Below are 18812 nucleotides of genomic sequence, written 5' to 3' on the forward strand. Positions count from 1 at the left end.
AGAGACGGGGTTTCACTGTGTTAGCCAGGAAGGTCTCCTGATCTTGTGATCCACCCGCCCCAGCCTCCCAAAGTGCTGGGATTATGGGCGTGAGCCACTACGCCCGGCAGATAAACTTATTTTTAAGCAGTATGTTAATTTACATTTTCAAATAGTGTGTTCAGTTTGTTTTTCTTCAACCAGACCAGATCTTTTCTGGTGACATACCTCTAAAGTTTAAGCAGTGGATCCATTGTTAATCTAAAGAAAAAAAGATGCAACAAATATACTGTTTTTCCTGTTTCCAGACTTTTTGGACACTTTATGATGTATTTGTACTGTTTCAGATTAATTTTAGAACTATTGGAGTATTTTATGTGAAAATATATCAAGCATATTATTTGAAAATGTCATTAACATGAAGTTTATCCTAAATCTCCTGACTTTGCGCATACCCTTCACATAGAGTATGGGCCGATTTTGGGGGGTGGGTGGTAAAGGCAGTGTGATCGTTCGGAGAAGGAAACAACTACATTCTAATTCCAGCTCAGAAGTCATCAGAACAGGCCGATGCTGAATCATGCTGGGTTGATATCCGGATGATAGAAACCTTAGGCCTTGTTTCTATGCCAGGTGCCATCTTATTCTCTTTTTGGAGGGACTTAAGTCAGCTATCGCCAAGTGTTGACAATGGGTTGAGTTTGATAACACTGGTTATAGGATTCTGAAGATGAGAAAACCCCAAATTCCAACATCACACCCGAGTTCTATGAAAAAATATTTTTGTGTATATATATTCAGTGTGTGTGTGTGTGTGTGTGTGTGTGTGTATATATATATAGTGCAAAAAGAGGCTCATATAAAAAACCAGGAGAGATGGGAGCTACAAAAGCCCCGAGTGCTGGCTTGTGCTTCTCCTTAGCCTCTTCGAACACATTCTTGGGATCCTTGGCATACTTGGTGTGAGGGACCTGGACAGCCTCTGTTAGTAGAAGTTGTCCTCCAATGTGGAAAACAGATTTTTTTGGCCCCTTTAGGAATGTTCATCACTGGCCAACTCTAACTTAGGTGGGAATTTGCTTAAAGGCATGAGGTTGCCCTGAGCTTCTTGCACTCTTCTCCCTTAATTACTGTAAAAGGCTTTGGAGTCAACTGTTTGGTCAAGGAGAGTCTGATGTCATCAGAGGTATGAGGAAAAACTCACCTTCATTGCCTGGGAGGTGGGGCCTTAGAGACAGGGCAAGGCTTTGCCCTAGACTAGGGAGCCTGAGCTTGCTTGGCCGCCCATTAAGTAGGCCCTGCCCAGCCCTTACCGCCATTTCTTCTCTTCGTTAGTAGAATGGAAGCCCTGTGCCTGGATCCTTAGGGACACATTATCTCTACCCCATTTTTCTTTCCAGAGGGCTCCCCAAAGTGATGTGGAATGGCATTTCATAACCCAACTTGCTTCATCCAACATAGATTTACAACTAGGCCTGAGTGGGACTTGCACAGGTAACTGTTTCTCTACCCTTTTCCCATAATTGACCCCTCCATTACTGATTCTCCTGCCTCAGCCTCCAGAGTAACTGGGATTATAGGCATGTGCCACCACACCTGACTAATTTTTTGCATTTTTAGTAGAGACCGGCTTTCACCATGTTGGCCAGGCTAGTCTCGAACTCCTGACTTCACCTCGGCCTCCCAATGTTCTGGGCTTACAGGCGTGAGCCACTGCGCCTGGCCTCCCCCATTACATTTTAATTCCACAGATACACTTGAGCTGTTTATGGACTATGCCCCTTTCTGAAAGCGACAAATCGTTGTAATAGCTAAGACTTTTTTCACCTGTCACAGAACCAATTTTTGCCCCCTGGGAGATGATACTGCCCCACCCCAGTCAGCAATAGGAGTGATATCAAGTATCCTGTTAGGGAAGAATAACAAGTTATGCAAAAGGCTGCATACACATAGCTTCTAGCTATAGAAGATGGGTTTCTAAGGCTGCAAGGGTTTGCTATAGGGTTTGCTTCTGGGTTTTAGACAAGAGGCTAAAACTCCCTTGAATCAAGTGAAAGATGCCCAGACTATTCTTCAGCCCCAGCTTTCTGCAGAAATCTGACCCTGGGGCTGTAGGCTGTCAGGACCCTACAGTTCTTATTGCTAGTGGCAAGGTAGGAGCCACCGGTTGCTTTTCTTCCCTCATTTCCTGCGTGTCCTGTGTCATCCTCCATCTATCTGCCCCAGCAAAGACAAAGTCAGGGAGCCTCTGAGAATCTTCTGCTGGTAAGATCATTGTTTCACAATAGAAAACACAAGTGGGGTCAGATTACAGAGTACGCACACTGTTTCCCTTGATTTTCCTCTCACATCTTCTGTGGGTGGTAAGAAGAGAGAGGGCAAGGATATAAGTGGGTTCCTGCGTGAGAGAGGGAGATACCAGAGTAAATACAGTGCCGCTTGAATGGTGACACCCCATTACCTTCAGACACAAAGATGTAAGCTGAGGGAAACGAATTCTTGGATTCTGAACATGAGGGTCAGATTTACATTCCTGTCTCAATTGTGGATGCTTATCCCAAGGACTAGTCATTCTGCAACATCTGTGGGAAATTCCCAGATTGAACTTCCCAGGGAGAAACATCATATGACATATTGGAAAAATGACTGACAATGGTTTTCCTCAATAAGTTCATTGAGAAGAAAAGTGGGCGGATGATTTCCCGGTCTTCACTCTTTCAGAAGCCCCTAACACAATCTGACATGCTCTAGTTGGAGCCTGCTTTCTGTCCCATCAGTCTGATTTCTGAATTCTGAATGCCTGTGATCATTACCATCCTCCATTTAAAAAAAAAAAAAAAAAAGCTTTGTCGCATTTGTTAGTCTTGACTTCCAAATCTTCCGTGTTCTTTTTTTTTTCTCTCTCTCTCTCTTTCCCCTTGGCTGTTCTCAGGCTTGGAGAAGAAGCTTGTCGCATGCCATTCCTTCCTCCACTGCTAGAATCCTCCCCCACATCCGACCCTCCCACCTTTTCCTAATGTTTCTCCAGCAAGCCCAGCGCCCACTGAAGAGCGTAAATTAGTGCCTAGTAATTGGTACAAAAGCACTTTCTGTTTCTATGCAACACACGCAGAAAGGAGGGGCAAAAGGAAGACGAAGAAAAAAACCCCACAGATGGTTAAAAAGGGAAAGAAGTGAGATCCTCTTTCAGTGGTCTTTGAGCAATCCTGGCTCTCTCTCTCTCCGCCCCACTTTTTGTTGGAAGTTAGTCACAGGCCTAGGCTTAACTCAGAGCACTTGGTGGCAGCAGTTGTTAGTATCAAAAGAATAGCACTTGGAGGTTGGAAGTGACCTTGGGAGGTCATCACATCCATCATTTTGTCTTTAAGAAAGCACATCCCCACCCTCTCTCAGAGAGATGGGGATTATTCTCTTGAAACATTTTGGGGGGACTTGGAGGGCTTCGAAGCACACTACCAGGGTTCAAAAGCCACCTCTCTGCCTTGACTAGCATGGGAGTGGTCATACTGTGTAATCTCCCAGAGCCTCACCAGCTCGTGAGGGTACTAGACAGTTGGAAGCATTCATCAGCAGAACATGCTAAAGCCCCTAGCTTCAAGCTTGGCTCTGTGGGTGCCTAGGAATTTTTCCTTCCTTTGGAATTCTTTGCAGTACTTTCATTTGAATTCTTTTCCCCCCTTGCTCTCCTGGGACTTCAGTCTATAGTTAACATTTTTCTTTTTCACCTTAAAGAGCTGCTTCATGGAATTAACCAAGTGAAAGGGCAGAGGTGGAGTTAGGTGGGGTGGCCTATGCCCTTTTTATGGGAACAGCACTCTCTGAAACAGTCCAAGGCAGAGCTGCTGAGAGGTTTCCCACCACTGCCTACCTGGAATCCTCCTGAAACTTTAATACCTTTTTGATGCATTAAGGCCACGAGTAAACATTTGTTTTATCCCAGCCTCAAGCAGTCCCCTCAGCAAATAATAGGACTAACATTATTATTCATAAGAATGTGATCCCCACTGAAGGAGTGAGATGCACCCAATATATTTTTTTTTTTAAATACATGGTACCTTCCCAGGGCATTCATTGCTGTGTGTGTCCAAAGCCTTTTTGATGGTGTGCCCGAAGGCTTCTCTTTTAATCTCAGTTTCTAGTGTGGCATAATTGACTTCAGAATCCTGAGATGAGAATTGAAGAATCTGGATCTGAAATCTAAAGGTTCTAGAGCTGAGAGAACCAGTTTGCTCACGATCTAAGCCAGAGCTGCTGCTACTGGGCCTTTGAATTTGTTTATTTTTTAATGAAACTGAGAATGATCACAAATTTGAACAGGAAAAAGGAATCTAGGAGAATTTGAACAGGAGAAAGACCAATCCTTAACTGGCCAGATTGAGTCTTTTTAAAAAGTGGGGACATTTATTTAAATAAGAGACGGGAGCTTAAGCCATACAAAATTAATGACAAGGATTTGAAATGCAGTCTGTGGTGTTATGTCTTCAATGAAGTTTGAACATTTTTCCAAGCTGAGCCTCCGTCGTTATGGAAGGGAGTGCCTCCCAAAGGGCCTGACTTGAACCAAAGTGGGAACCAGTGGAATAGGCAAGGGACAAAAACACCAAAGTCTCTCTTTGGACATTTTAGAACAGGGAGCAAAGTTACAGATCATCTTGGCCCAAAGAAATAGAGGGAGAAGAAAAGGTTTCACCATCTCTCTCTTCCAGAGAGCTAGCTTTGATAAGACAGGCAGTTAGAAAGGAAGAGTAAGGCCTGACCCATTTCATATTGAACAACCAAGACTGAGGAACTAGAATGTGAGGGGCCTTTACCTTCAGTACAGAGACAGTAGACAGAGTCATCAGAGCACAGGCCTTCGGGTCCCTCAGACATGGGTTTTTGAATCCTGTCTTCACCATTCTGTTTATGACAACTCCCGCTCCACTTACCTTCTCTGAGCCTCACGTTTCTCATCTGTAAAATGGAGCTCAGTAATTACATATTTATGAAGTTGTTATGAGGCTTAATTCAGACGAGGTGTTTAAATCATTTAGCACACCATTATAATTAAAAATAAAGAATTTATATGAGTGTCCAGGAAACCCTTGATTCCTAGAATTTTTGTTTAGAATTCCAGATTAGTCCAGCACTGCCTCATTCACTTAAATTATTTATTATTATTATTATCATTATTGTTATTATTATTATTATTTTGAGACTGAGTCTCACTCTGTCACCGAGGCTGGAGTGCAGTGGCATGAAGGATCTTGGCTCACCGCAGCCTCTGCACTCTCCCCCTACTTCCCCCTGCCCCCTACTCAAGCAATCCTCCCACCTCAGCCTCCCAAGTAACTGGGACCACAGATGCACACCACCACGCCCAGCCTATTTTTGTATGCTTTGTAGAGACGAGTTTCACTATGTTGTCCAGGCTGGTCTCAAACTTTTGAGCTCAAGCCATTTGCCCACCTCAGCCTCCCAAAGTGTTAGGATTATAGGCGTGAGCCACTGCACCTGGCTATCTCATTCACTTAAATTATTTATTGAGTGACTTACCTGCAAAAAGCTATGTAAAATGCTGGTACCAGGCACCTTGGATTTTGTGACTAATAGTGATGATAATGATAATATCTAACATTTATTATATGTCTGGTTCCAAGCTAAATGGTTTACATGCATTGTCACATTTAAACTCAACAGCAATCCTGTGAGATAGAAAGGTGCTATTCTTCTCATTTAATAGGAGGAATCAGACTGGGAGTTGGTTAACCTAGTTCAAGGTTACACTGGAATTTTCCTAGTCTGTCTCTAGGGGGGTGGAGTTGGGCATGAGTGCTTACTGATCTGGACCCCTTGGGTTTCCGCCAGTGGGAAGAGACCCTGTGTTTTACGTGGTTCTCTTGGGTTTGGTCCCAGAGTCACCAGTCTTCAGCTGTCTACTCTTTTGTTGTTCTAACTCTGGCTCGTGGTTGGTTTTAACGAACCTCGGTTAGGAGTGTCAGCAGAAATCTTGGACTCTGACCACACCTACTCTGTATTTTCCATAGTTATCCAGAAGCTGCTTCCTTCCTGTTGAAAAATAACCTGGTTGTGGGCTCGAAGCTGTATTAGTCAGGACAACAGAATCCAAACAGGGACTGGCTTAATTTAAAAAAATGAAACTTTATTGGTTCAGGTTACAAACACATCTAGGGGTGGCTCTCGTTTCGGTGTCTGTGGATACAGGTACTCAGTGTCTGCCTCTCTATGGCTCCGTTTTGCTGCCTTTTGCTATGGCCTCATTTGTGGGGTTGGCAGGGCTGTCTCCAAATAGTGGCGAGATGGCTGCCCACAGTTCCAGACTCATATCCTGCCACTTAAGCAAGCCCCAAGGAAAGACGGTTTTCCATTCCCAATGATTCCAGCAAAAGTTCCAGGCTTTAAGCTCTATGACTAGTTCAGATTGTGTGCCCCATCCCTGAAATGAATCACTACGGCATGACTGGGTCACATCCAATCTCTGGGCCTGGAGGTGTGGGGTCACCGTCCCTGGAATTACATGTACCCAGAATGGGGAAGGAGTTGTTGCCAAAAGGAAATTTAATGTGTTATTTATTCTTCAAAAGGGAACAAATGCCAGACAGGCAAAACCAACACCTATTCACTCCATCGTCCCATTTAGTTATTTATTTATTTCTATTTGTATTTTTTTGAGACAAAGTCTCGCCCTGCTGCCCAGGCTGGAGTGCAGCAGCACGATCTCGGCTGGCTGCAACCTCCACCTCACGGGTTTAAGCCATTCTAGTGCCTCAGCCTCCCGAATAGCTGGGATTACAACCACATACCACCATGCCAGGCTAATTTTTGTATTTTTAGTAGAGATGGGGTTTCACCAGGTTGGCCAGGCTTGTCTTGAACTTCTGACCTCAGGTGATCCACCCCACTCAGCCTCCCAAAGTGCTGGAATTACCTGTATGAGCCGCCATGCCCAGCTATCATCCCATTTAGAACTACTAATAGGATTCTCCAAAGAACAGAGTTTGACAAAATGAGAGGCAAACAGTATGATAATTTTTTTTCTATATATTTTTCTTCCTTTTGATGGGAAAGAGCTCTGAACTATCTCTGGAGTTCAGCCTGAAAGATAGATAGGCCATAAGTGAAGGTACAGAAGGGTCTTTGCAGAAGATAGATGGTTTTGACAGGTATTACATATGCTTAGGCAAACACCCACTGGCCCTCCTGAGTGGATATTCTAGAAGCCGATACCAAAAGCCTCACATGGAACACGTATAACAGCAGCAGGGTGAACTTCAAAGCCATTGACTTAGTTTTAATTCCAGTCTGTCCATTTTAATGTCCAGAGAAACAAATCATGTTTACAGGAACATTTATTACCCTGTGTGCTAATAGATAAAAGCCTAGTCTGTACAAAGACGAGCTGTTTATATGGCAGTTCCCATTGAGGTTCGGAAATGTATTCAGTGTGCACAGTGCCCAAGAAAAACACTGTAATAAATCATAAGAGGCAAAAAGTCGAGCTTAAAAACAACTTAACAAAAACGCATAAAAGTGACTTAACTCCCTGTGCTACCGTAATTCTACAGTAGTTTTGTACCATTACCATTTTAATGAAAATAAGCAGAATGACAACCAAGCAGCTGGCTTTCTCTCGTATTGCAATCCATAGTCATGGCCAGCCCCAAAATGCTTGTTCAGTGAGCATTATCGCACTGAAGTGGGGGTTCCCAGTGTGAAAAACACAGGCTGTTTTCTCTAACCTGAGGCATTTCTTTTTCTTTCTTTTTTTTTTCTAGTTGATTTTATTTTATTTATTTATTTATTTTAAAATTTTTATTTATTTATTTATTTATTTATTTATTTATTTAAATTTTTATTTATTTATTTATTTATTTTGAGACAGTCTCACTCTGTTGCCCAGGCTAGAGTGCTGTGGCATGATCTCGCTCACTGCAACCTCTGCCTCCCAGATTCAAGCGATTCTCCTGCCTCAGCCTCCTGAGTAGCTGGGACTACAGGCATGTGCCACTACAACCAGCTGATTTTTGTATTTTTAGTAGAGATGGGTTTTACCATGTTGGCCAGGCTGGTCTCGAACTCCTGGCCTCATGTGATCCACCCACCTTGCCCTCCCAAAGTGCTGGGATTATAGGCGTGAGCCACTGCAGCCAGCCTAATTTTTTTTTCTTTTTTTTGGTGACGGAGTCTCGCTCTGTTGCCCTGACTAGAGTGCAGTGGTGTAATCTCTGCTCACTGCAACCTCCGCCTCCCAGGTTCACATGATTCTCCTGCCTCAGCCTCCCAAGTAGCTGGGATTACAGGTGCCAGCCACCACACCCAGCTAATTTTTGTATTTTTAGTAGACAGGGTTTCATCATGTTGGCCAGGCTGGTCTCGAACTTCTGACCTTAAGTGATTTGCCCTCCTCGGCCATCCAAAGTGCTGGGATTACAGGCATGAGCCACAGCACCTAGCTAATTTTTGTATTTATAGTAGAGACGGGGTTTCACCATGTTGGCCAGGCTGGATTTCTTGAGACAGGGTCTCACTCTGTTGCCTAGGCTGGAGTACAGTGGCACAATCATAGCTCATTGCATCCTTAAGCTCCTTGGCTCAAGTGATCTCTCACCTAGGTCTCCTGAATAGCTGGGACCACAGGCATGCACCACCATGCCCAGCTACTTAAAAAAAAAATGTTTTTATTTTTCTTTTAGAGATGAGATTTTGCTATATTGCTCAGGCTGGTCTCGAACTCCTGGCCTCAAGTGATCCTCCTGCCCTGGTCTCCCAAACTGTTGGGATTACAGGCCTACACCCAGCCTAACCAAGGCATTTCTTCTCAAAGCCCTGCTTGCTCCTAATTTTCAAAACATGCCCAAAGGCATACATGCCTTTAAAACAACTTAATAAAAATGCATAAAAGTGACTTATGCCTTTGGGCATGTTTTGAATGGAATACATGCCCAAAGAGGGGACTGTATTCCTTTTCTGAGATCTCCGGGGGAGGGTTGAGTGGGGGCTGTTTTGTGAAGGGTGGACAGCTCCGACCTGCAGTTCTTTGTGGTCTTTGGTGCCAAACACCAAGCCGTGTGACTTAGTGGCTCACTTCATCCCAGGAGTAGAAGGGTTAAAAGCTTGAAAAGCTGCCGGTGGCACATGTGGCAGGTCTGAGTACCATACAGTGTGCAGAGGTTGAGCCCAGAGGGAAAAAGCTGGATGAAACAGTTGCTGGAGTGGCATCACTTTTCACCATGAGTCCTTATGAATGCCACAGCCCAGCAGGTAGAGTAGATGTTGACTAATCAGGCATCGGTCTCTCCATTTCTGCTGCTGGGGGACAATCATTTTCTTGGCAATTCAGGGTCTCAGTTACTTCTGTATTAAATTATATTCTCTTTTGGCTAAATGTTTGCAAAATCAGATTCTCTCTGTCTGATTTGGGGTCCCTTGCCTTTCCTTCCTCTGAGAGTGATCTTCTGTTTGGTAGGCATGGGGCTCATCTCTTGTTTCAGCCGCATGGGAGAGCCATCCATGTTGCATGCTGTCCTTTGACCTTGTGATGGTGTCCACTGAGATGTCTGTCATGCACTTGCCTGTGTGCACCCCATCCTCACAGGCTGACATCAGTGGCTCTAGGTGTTAGATCCTTGCACTGTGACCCAGTCCTCTTGTAGATTTCTCCAACAGCACAGTTTTGGGCTCAGGAACGCAGTCCTTTTCCCCACCCTGCGCTTAGAAAGGTGCACGCACTGAGACCCCTCTCAGCTGTAGCTCCCCAACTCCTCAGGTGTCACGGCCTGTGCAGGGCTTCCAAGAGGGCCTTATTTGTATAAGACACCTCTGTGTCTCTAATACAGTCCTACCAGCTCTTTTTTTCTTTTTCTGCCCCTCATGTCTTAGTTGGAAGATCTGGCAAATTGAGAGTTTTTTAAGCTCAAGGACTTTTTTTTTTTTAAACCAGAAAATAAACACCAACTTTATTAATATAATAGCAACAGAAAGAGTTTCCAATTTCTCAAAAGGAAAATGACATGACACCAGCACAAGTGTTAAATGAGTTTTCTAAATGCTACTTTGAAAATTAAAGCTCAGTGGCAACTTATTTATTCTAAACTATGGCTGACCACCCCCCACCCCCGAGGCAACGCATATGGAAGGAAGGGCCTGGAAGGCAGAGAATTAGAAAAAAAGGCACTGTGAAAGGTCAGTCTCTGTGCTTTTAGTTTGAGTCTGGGCTCTTCTTTCACATCTAATCCCATTTTGTGCATAAAACTGAAGGAGCAATTTGAAACCTGGTTTTAATTTGGTCACACACTGTTGTGCAGGGCGTCCTTGGGCACGTCATCTGCCCTCTGAGTTGGCTTCATCTAAAACATGACAGGTTTGAATTCCCTGGTGATAAAAATCATCAAAAATGCAAAGATTCCAAGAATCTGTTCTTGGGATAGCTTTGCCATTAGGCATTTATATCTTGTTCAATATTTAATGCCTAGGTGGATATTTATTATCTATCTTTCCCACAATTAGCTGGACAGAGGCAGCAGAGTCTGGGATGGTGGGAATTACCTAGTCTGGGCCAGGATCTGGTCTTTGAAGGGCTAGCTGTGTGGTTGTGGGGAGGTTGCATCATCTCTCTGGGCCTTTGGAGGATCACTAAGATTTCATCCACCTCTAAATTCTGTGACTCTGACTTATATGGTCTTTTATCACACTACACCATGAGGCAGATCTTCATTGTGTTAAAAATGTATGTTTAGGGTCCGCATTTTGCCTCTGCACTATTTTTAGTTTTCAGGCAGGGCCATATAACTGAGACGTCAAGACCGCTCTTGGCCAGGTGCAGTGGCTCGTGCCTGTAATCCCAGCACTTTGGAAGGCCGAGGCAGGAGGATTACTTGAGCCCAGGAGTTTGAGACCAGCCTGGACTACATAGTGAGACCCCTGTCTATACAAAAAATAAGCAAAATTAGCTGGGTGTGGTGGCATGCACCTGTGGTCCAGCTACTTGGGAGGCCGAGGTGGGAGGATCACTGGAGCCTGGGAGGTTGAGGCTGCAGTGAGCTGAGATCATGTCATTGGGTGACGGAGCAAGACCTTGCCTCACAGGAAAAAAAAAAATGTGTAGCTTTTACTGAATCAAGAACCTAAAGAGTCAAGAATCTGTTGTCAGCCGGGCATGGTGGCTCATGCTTGTAATCTCAGCACTTTGGGAGGCCAAGGCAGGAGGATCACTTGAGGTCAGGAGTTCAAGACCAGCCTGGCCAGCATGGTGAAACCCTGTCTCTACTAAAAATACAAAAATTAGCTGGGCATGGTGGCAGGTGCCTGTAATCCCAGCTATTTGGGAGGCTGAGACACAAGAATTGCTTGGACCTGGGAGGCGGAGGTTGCAGTGAGCCGAGATCGCGCCACTGCACTCCAGCCTGGGTGACAGAGCAAGACTCCATCTCAAAAAAAAAAAAAAAAAAAAAAAAATTCTGTTGTCTGCTGTCTTTTGTTTGAGGTCTGCTGGGACCGCATGTGCTATCTCACAGATAGCTGAGTTGGGAACGTGTGAATGATATTTGGATAGGCTTGCTTCTTAGACTGCAGCATGCTTAAATGAGGAAGTGCTGCGTACGGATGTCACAGACACACCCACTTACCATTTCAGAACTAAAGCATAGGACAAGTTGCTTTCTACAGATAAACACAGAGATCCAGAAGTAAAATCTCACACCTAAGCCCTACACTGCCTCTGTTGTATCAACAAATAAAATATAAACGGAAGCCAAATCACAAAAAGGATTCAGTGAGAGGTCAGAAGCAAATGGTAGTAATATGATGGGATGGCATTCAGGCAGGATTATTCTTACAAAGCCTATCTAACATTTTTATTCATTCAAAACATCCATATGCAAAGCAATATTTCTGCTAAACAGGAGACTTTTGAATGAATGATTTTTGAGTTCAATGTTCATTGAAATGATGTATGCAGAAAAATGTGGTCTCGTCTGTACCCAGGAACGGCCTGCACACCTCTTCTGTAATGTGTATTGGTGGTTCTGCACATGAGGGTAATGGAGAATGGGAAGAAAGCAACTGTTCATGTTTCATACCTGCATGTCAACATTGCTTTTTGGTGGGGAGGGAACCAGATGGTGATGGACAATGGGGTGCTTGAGGCCTAGGGTCAGGGCAGGTCTGTGTGGATGCATGCCCCACCAGCCTGGGCCGTGAAAAAATGCTTAGACTCAAATCTTTGCACTTCTTCACGATCTGACTCCTCATCTGCTTTCTAACAAGGATGCTCCTTTGTTGGGCAACCCTACTATTGCTGTTTGTGCATTTCACCTCTGAAGGAAGGTTCCTGTCCGTTCTTATAAGAGGGCCATGTCCCTTTCACATATGGAAAAAGTAGGAGAGGTGGAAATAGAGGAGTGAGAAAACAGATATAGTATATTTAGGAAGTTTCTGACTGTCTCCTTTTTTTTTTTTTTTTTGAGTCCGAGTCTCACTGTGTCACCCAGGCTGGAGTGCAATGGCAGGATCTCAGCTCACTGCAACCTCCACCTCCTGGGTTCAAGCGATTGTCCTGCCTCAGCCTCCCGAGTAGCTGGGATTACAGGCGTGTGCCACCACGCCTGGCTAATTTTTGTATTTTTAGTAGAGACGGGGTTTCGCCATGTTGGCCAGGATGGTCTCAACCTCCTCACCTCAAGTGATCCACCTGCCTTGGCCTCCCAAAGTGCTGGATGACAGGCATGAGCCATCACACTGGGCCAGGAAGTTTCTGACTTTCTGACAATAAATTTGAGAAGAAGACAAAATGACTCTTCTCCTCTCTTTGGTCATGGATCAATTACTGAAGTGTCCAGTAATTTCTCAATAGAAAATAAATCACCCCCTGCCCTCCACTTCCGTGCCCATGGAATATATTCCTTTAAAAATTTTTAAGAGATGACGTCTCACTATGTTGCCTATGCTGGTCTTGAACCCTGGGCCTCAAGCAGTCCTCCCTCCTCAGCCTTCCAAAGTGCTGGGATTACAGGTATAAACCACCATGCCTGGCCTGGAATATATTCTTGATCAAACCATTTGTGGAACGGTTTAAACTCAGATGTACCACTGTTTTCAGTAAGACTTTTAAAAAATATTAAAATAACTTTTTCTGACCTTTTCTCATAAGAGAAATTTATACTCACTGTTTAAAAAATCAGAAAACAGGGAAAAATTACAAAAGGAAGTATAAGTTATTCTTTATCTCCTCACTGGAGGTAGACAGTAACTGTTCAAATTTTGTATATATTCTTTTTACTTAAAAAACTTTTTTTAAATTTTAAATTGTAGTAGAGATGGGGTCTTACTGTGTTGCCCAAGCTGGTCTTGAACTCCTGACCTCAAATAGTCCTCCTGCCTCAGCCTCCCAAAGTGTTAGGATTACAGGCGTGAACCACCTCACTCAGCCCACATTTTGGGGGCAACGGGATTTTTTCTCTCCATATATATTCATATACTTATGCAGCTGATCATACATCATTCTTCTCAGTAGTGTAGGGCTAACATCTTCCCATTTCATGATATAACAGTCTGGTACCTTATTCACAGGTACATATTAGTCCCCTGTAAGGACATACTGTATGTATTAAACCAGCCCTTTATTGTTGAGCATTTAAGTTGTTACTACCTTTTAGCTCTCATGAGCAATGCTGGTATCCCTTTTCGTGTCTCTATCTAATTATTATCAAATTAATTGCCAAAAATAATCTGCAGGAGAATATTGCCAGATGGCCCTGGATTAATTATAAATCCCACCAGTGTGGTACAGGGCCTGTTTCCTCATGCCTCCACCAGTGGTTGATGTGAACAGATTTTTTAATGTTTTCACTGACCTCACAGATATCTTGCTGGTGTCTTCACTGACATGTTTTGATTACTTATGAGATTGAATATATTTTCATATTTATTTCTTGGTCATTAGTATTTTATTTATTTATTTGTTCGTTTGTTTATGTATTTATTTAGAGGCAAGGTCTGGCTCTGTCACCGAGACTGGAGTGCAGTGACACGATCTCAGCTCACTGCAACCTCTGTTTCACAGAGATCAAGTGATCCTCCCACCTCAGCCTCCTGAGTAGCTGGGACTGTAGGTGTGCACCACAAAGCCTGGATAATATTTGCATTTTTAGTAGAGATGAGGTTTCGCCATGTTACCCAGGCTGATCTCAAACTCCTGGGCTCAAGCAGTCTGCCCGCCTCGACCTCCCAAAGTGCTGAGATTACAGGCATGAGCCACCACGCCCAGCCAGTATTTCTTATTTTATAAATTATTTATTTGCATCCTTGCCCACTTTTATTAAGTTGGGCTATTCTTTTTGATTTGCAAGTCTTTTCTGTGTTACAGATTTTAACCTTTTGTCATATGCTACAATTTCTTTTATTCATTTATTATTTTGATTCTTAAATTTTTCTACCTATATATATTTTTAACATTTTTATGTATTTAGAACTATCCTTCAAGTAGGATTTTGCTTTTGGTTTCATGTTTAGAAAGTCTCTTCATTCCAGGATTCTAAAAATATTCACCTATATTTTATCGTTATGGCTTTATTTTTTACATTTACATTTATAACCCATTTGGAAATCATTTGAGTGAAAAGTATGAGGTAGGGATTAAGATTTATTTTTTTTCTTTTACCTGATGTCTAAGCCACTTACTGAATTAAACATTTTTTGTTTCACTGATTTGAAATACCCCATTTACCATGTACAGAATCCCTATAGATTCTTACGGTTATTTTCAGACCCTACTCTGTTCCACTGATTTGTCTTTTCCTGTGCTGCTATCTCACTATCTTAATTATTACAGCTTTAATAATACATTTTAATAACTACTGTTGCAAGTGCTCAGTTATTATTTGTTCTTCTGCAAAATTTTCTTGGCAAGTTGGGCATGTTTATTCCTCCAAATGAACTTCAGAAATAATTTTGTCAAGTTCTAGAAAAAGAAATTCTTATGGTGTGTGTTAATTTCATAGATGAATTTGTACAGAATTGCCATATTCACACCATTGAGCCTTACCATTCAGAGGCACGGGGAGCATTTCATTTGTTCATTTTCTTTTACATCAAGGCTTTTGCATTTCTTCACCAAGGTCCTGAACTTTTATTGTTAGGCTTATTCTGACTGGTTACGGCTAGCATATAAGAAAACCAGTGCTCTTTTGTATAGTTACACCTGTGAATGCACTTTTAATTTAGATTAGATTTTTCAGTTATCTTGAATTTTTTTCAAAGAGAAAGTTATGTCAACTGCAAATGATTCTTATTTTATAAGCCCCCTTCTTCTCAATTTACTTCTTATTTTATCCAATTGCACTCATTAGTATTTCCTGGAAAATGTTAAATTATAGCAATGGGAGTGGGTGTCCATTTATGCTTTGGGCTAGACTTTAGTAGTAATACTACCTTTATTTTACTGTTGACCTTGCCGAGGAAAGGTTCCAGAGCTGATCTTTTATCCTGCTGAGGAATTATTTTATTTTCCTGAAAGCTTTTATTAGGGATGGTTGTTCAATTTTATCACATACTATTTTGTACATGATAAGAGTGTGTATATGATACTCTGTGTGTGTGTGTGTGTGTGTGTATGAGCTATTAAATGGAATATCAGTATGATTTAATAGCATCAAATTATCCTTTTGAAAATTACATTTCTTTTGTAGAGTTGGGGTCTTACTCTGTTGTCCAGGTTGGTCTTGATCTCCTGGGCTCAAGCAGTCCTCCCATCTCAACCTTCCAAAGTGCTGGGATTACAGGTGTGAGCCACACAACCAACCCAAATGATTCTTTTATCTATGGAATCCTAGTGCTGTTTTTGCAATCAGAAATACTCTTTTTTTTGAGACAGGGTCTCACTCTCACCCAGGCTGGAGTGCAGTGGCACAATCACAGCTCACTGCAGCCTCAACATTTGGGCTCCAGCCATCTTCCCGCCTCAGCCTCCCAAGTAGCTGGGAACACAGGCAAGCACCACTATGCCTGGCTAATTTTTTGTATTTTTGGTAGAGATGGGGTTTCACCACATTGCCCAGGCTGGTCTTGAACTTCTGTGTTCAAGTGATCCATCTTGAGCAGCTGAGCGTTATTTTTCTTCCAAAAGAAGACTTGATTTTGTACATCTGCAGGAAACCTTAATGCTTAATTGGCACTTTTTGAGTTCTCTTCTGAAAAGGAGGCCTAAATCCCTTAGATTTGTCTTTTACCAGATTGGTTTACTTTTGGTAGATGCAATGGAAGCTTTCAATTTTGTATTTTTGACCTTCCTGCCTCCATTCAAGTTAGACCCATCCCTGTACTTGGGTGGGGCAGGGAAGATGAGAAGAACCAGGTAGGACAGAGACGACATTCAGATGGTAGGCCTCCCTGACCCCAGGCAGGACGTCAGTGGCAGCCTGGACAGCTCAGGGAGCCTGGGGAGGGTTGCTTGTGTCCAGTGAGCAAGCCTGGCACTTGCCAGGGGCCCGGCCTCTGTCTTCTCTATGGAGATCTCACCTCCATTCATTTCAGGACTGCCCACAAAAAAATAGGCTTCATTTGGCATCATCAACTAATCAGCAGTTGAGGAGGCTCCCTCACAAAAGCAGCAAGTGTCCTTAGCCAGGGGCCCCAGTCCGCTGCTCTCGCACCCTCCGTAGGCCCAGGAGAATTCTGGAGGCCTGATCTGTCTCTGCAAAGAAAGTCTTTTACACATTGTGCGCAATGTTCAGTAGCTTTTTTGATCACATTTATTTTATACTCTGAACTGAGTCAGTCAGCGAGAGGTGCTTAGCTTGTTACTGAAAGGGGCGGGGAGTGGTACATAAATAATGAGAACTCAGAGAAACTTGTGCCGTTAACAGCTGTTCTCCAGTAAAGCGGAGTTTATTGTGTCACTGCCTCTGGGTGTGTTTTCCTGTGAAGGCCAGAAATAATGCAGTGGTACAAGTCTGTTGGGTACTTTTTTCCCTTTTCCCAGGAGGATGGTAACTCTCTCATTAATACTAAAGACAGGTTTAAAGATTCTCTAATTGATAATTGCATTGCTGTGTGGTTTGTTCGGCATGAAGGCTGACCATTCTCCTTTAGACCTTAGCACTGAGCCTCAAAGAGAGGGCCTGACTTGGTTTCCCCCAGGCTGCCAGCTGAAGGTCGAGTCGCCGTCTCTCTAGGCCAGTCCTCTCCTCCTCTGCAGATCATCTCTGGTCCCATTCAGCCTTAATTCTGTTCTTGTCTACCTGTGACTTCCCCATTCCATGCTTTCTTAAGTGCAAAACATCTATCATTTTCTAAATAATGCCTTATTACATGACTGTCATTAACTTATATGCTGGGATGTTAAACATCACGGCCTGTTAGATCCAAACTCTCCACTGTGTTAAAAAGGTGGGAGATTTTTCAAAGGGCTGCAAATTGTAGGTCCCTAAGCAGAATCCAGCCTGCATACACACCACTGGGTGGCACCATAATTTATAATGTTGAACTTGAATGCCTCTAAGTAGGGGAAGCACCCTTCAGCCCACCGTGGAATCCATTATGATCCATGATTGAATGCACCTGCTCCCACCCTGCCCCTGACGTTTTTTTTAATGTGTCTGGCTCCTGAAGACATTTGCATTTACAAATTCTGGTGTATGCCAGTTAGAAGTTCAAGTCCTCTGTTATTTATTTATTTATTTGAGACAGGGTCTCACTCTGTTGCCCAGACTGGAGTGCAGTGGCGTGATCTTGGCTCACCACAACCTCCGCCGCTCAGGTTCAAGCGATTCTCATGCCTCATCCCCAGTAGCTGGGATTACAGGTGTGCAACACCACGCCCGGCTTCAAGTCTTTTGATTGAGATCAGGAATCAACTAACTTTTGGCAAAAGGGCCCGATAGTAAATATTTTCAGTTTTGCAGGTTGTACAGTCTCTGTGGGCAACTGCTCAACACTGCTGTTTTGAAAATGCAGCTGTAGATAATACTTAAACCAATGAGCATGGCTGTTTCCAATAAAACTATATGCAGACAAGGAAATTTTAATTTCATATAATTTTCTCCTGTCATGAAATATTCCTTTAATTTTTTTCAACCACTTGGTAAAAACTGAATATAAGAATCGTATAAATTTTCTTAGCTCATGGCAGGCCAGTTTTGGCCAGTGGGATGTGGATTGCTAGCCCCTGATTTAGATCACTGACCAAAGTTTTTAAAGGTTTTCCAAAGGATGCCAGATAAATCAAAATGATCCCGGGCCTTTTATACTAGCAACTCACTTCCAAGCAGATCTTTTTTAAATGCGTGAAAAACGGTAAACTTGAATTATACAAATTACATGAGCCTAACGAAGGCTTCTATTGGCTCTAGATTTTCTTGGGGCTCTGTGGGTGTCCCTCTCTGCTCTCTGTGAAACACTTCAGGGATAAGGATGCTAGGTCAATGACAGCACTTGGATTAGAAGCAATGAGAACCATCACAAAATGACAGCTCCAAGGGGCAGTCAAGAGAGTATCACTGTCAGCTAGATCGAAAGTGAATTCAGTGGGAACAGACCCTGATTACACTTGAAATATATGTAAGTCACAAGCATAGAAACTTAATAGTTCTCCTGTTCTGATGGCTTCATGCCAGTTTTCCACGATCACTTCTATAAAGCCATCTTCCGAACACAGTGAGAGGATCTTATTTCTTTTCCAATCCTAGCCCACAGCTGAATGGTCTTCTGTTCCATTTTCCCCGCGGTGGACACAGATCCCCTCAACTAAATGAACCCCCTCCTCTCATGACTCACTTGAAAGAAATGAGTACCGTGCCAGTGAGGAGGCTAAGCCACATTAGCACTCCTCCAAGAAAACC

General features: G+C 43.2%; 1 protein-coding gene across 1 annotated transcript in view; it reads left to right on the plus strand.

Moving 5' to 3' along the window:
• KLF9 (KLF transcription factor 9) overlaps positions 1–18812 on the plus strand; it is a 30185-nt gene that overhangs the window by 4968 nt on the left and 6405 nt on the right. The gene's annotated exons all lie outside the window — the stretch shown is intronic.

Source organism: Chlorocebus sabaeus, chromosome 12 (assembly GCF_047675955.1).
Source record: "Chlorocebus sabaeus isolate Y175 chromosome 12, mChlSab1.0.hap1, whole genome shotgun sequence".
NCBI classification, from domain to species: Eukaryota; Metazoa; Chordata; class Mammalia; order Primates; family Cercopithecidae; genus Chlorocebus; species Chlorocebus sabaeus.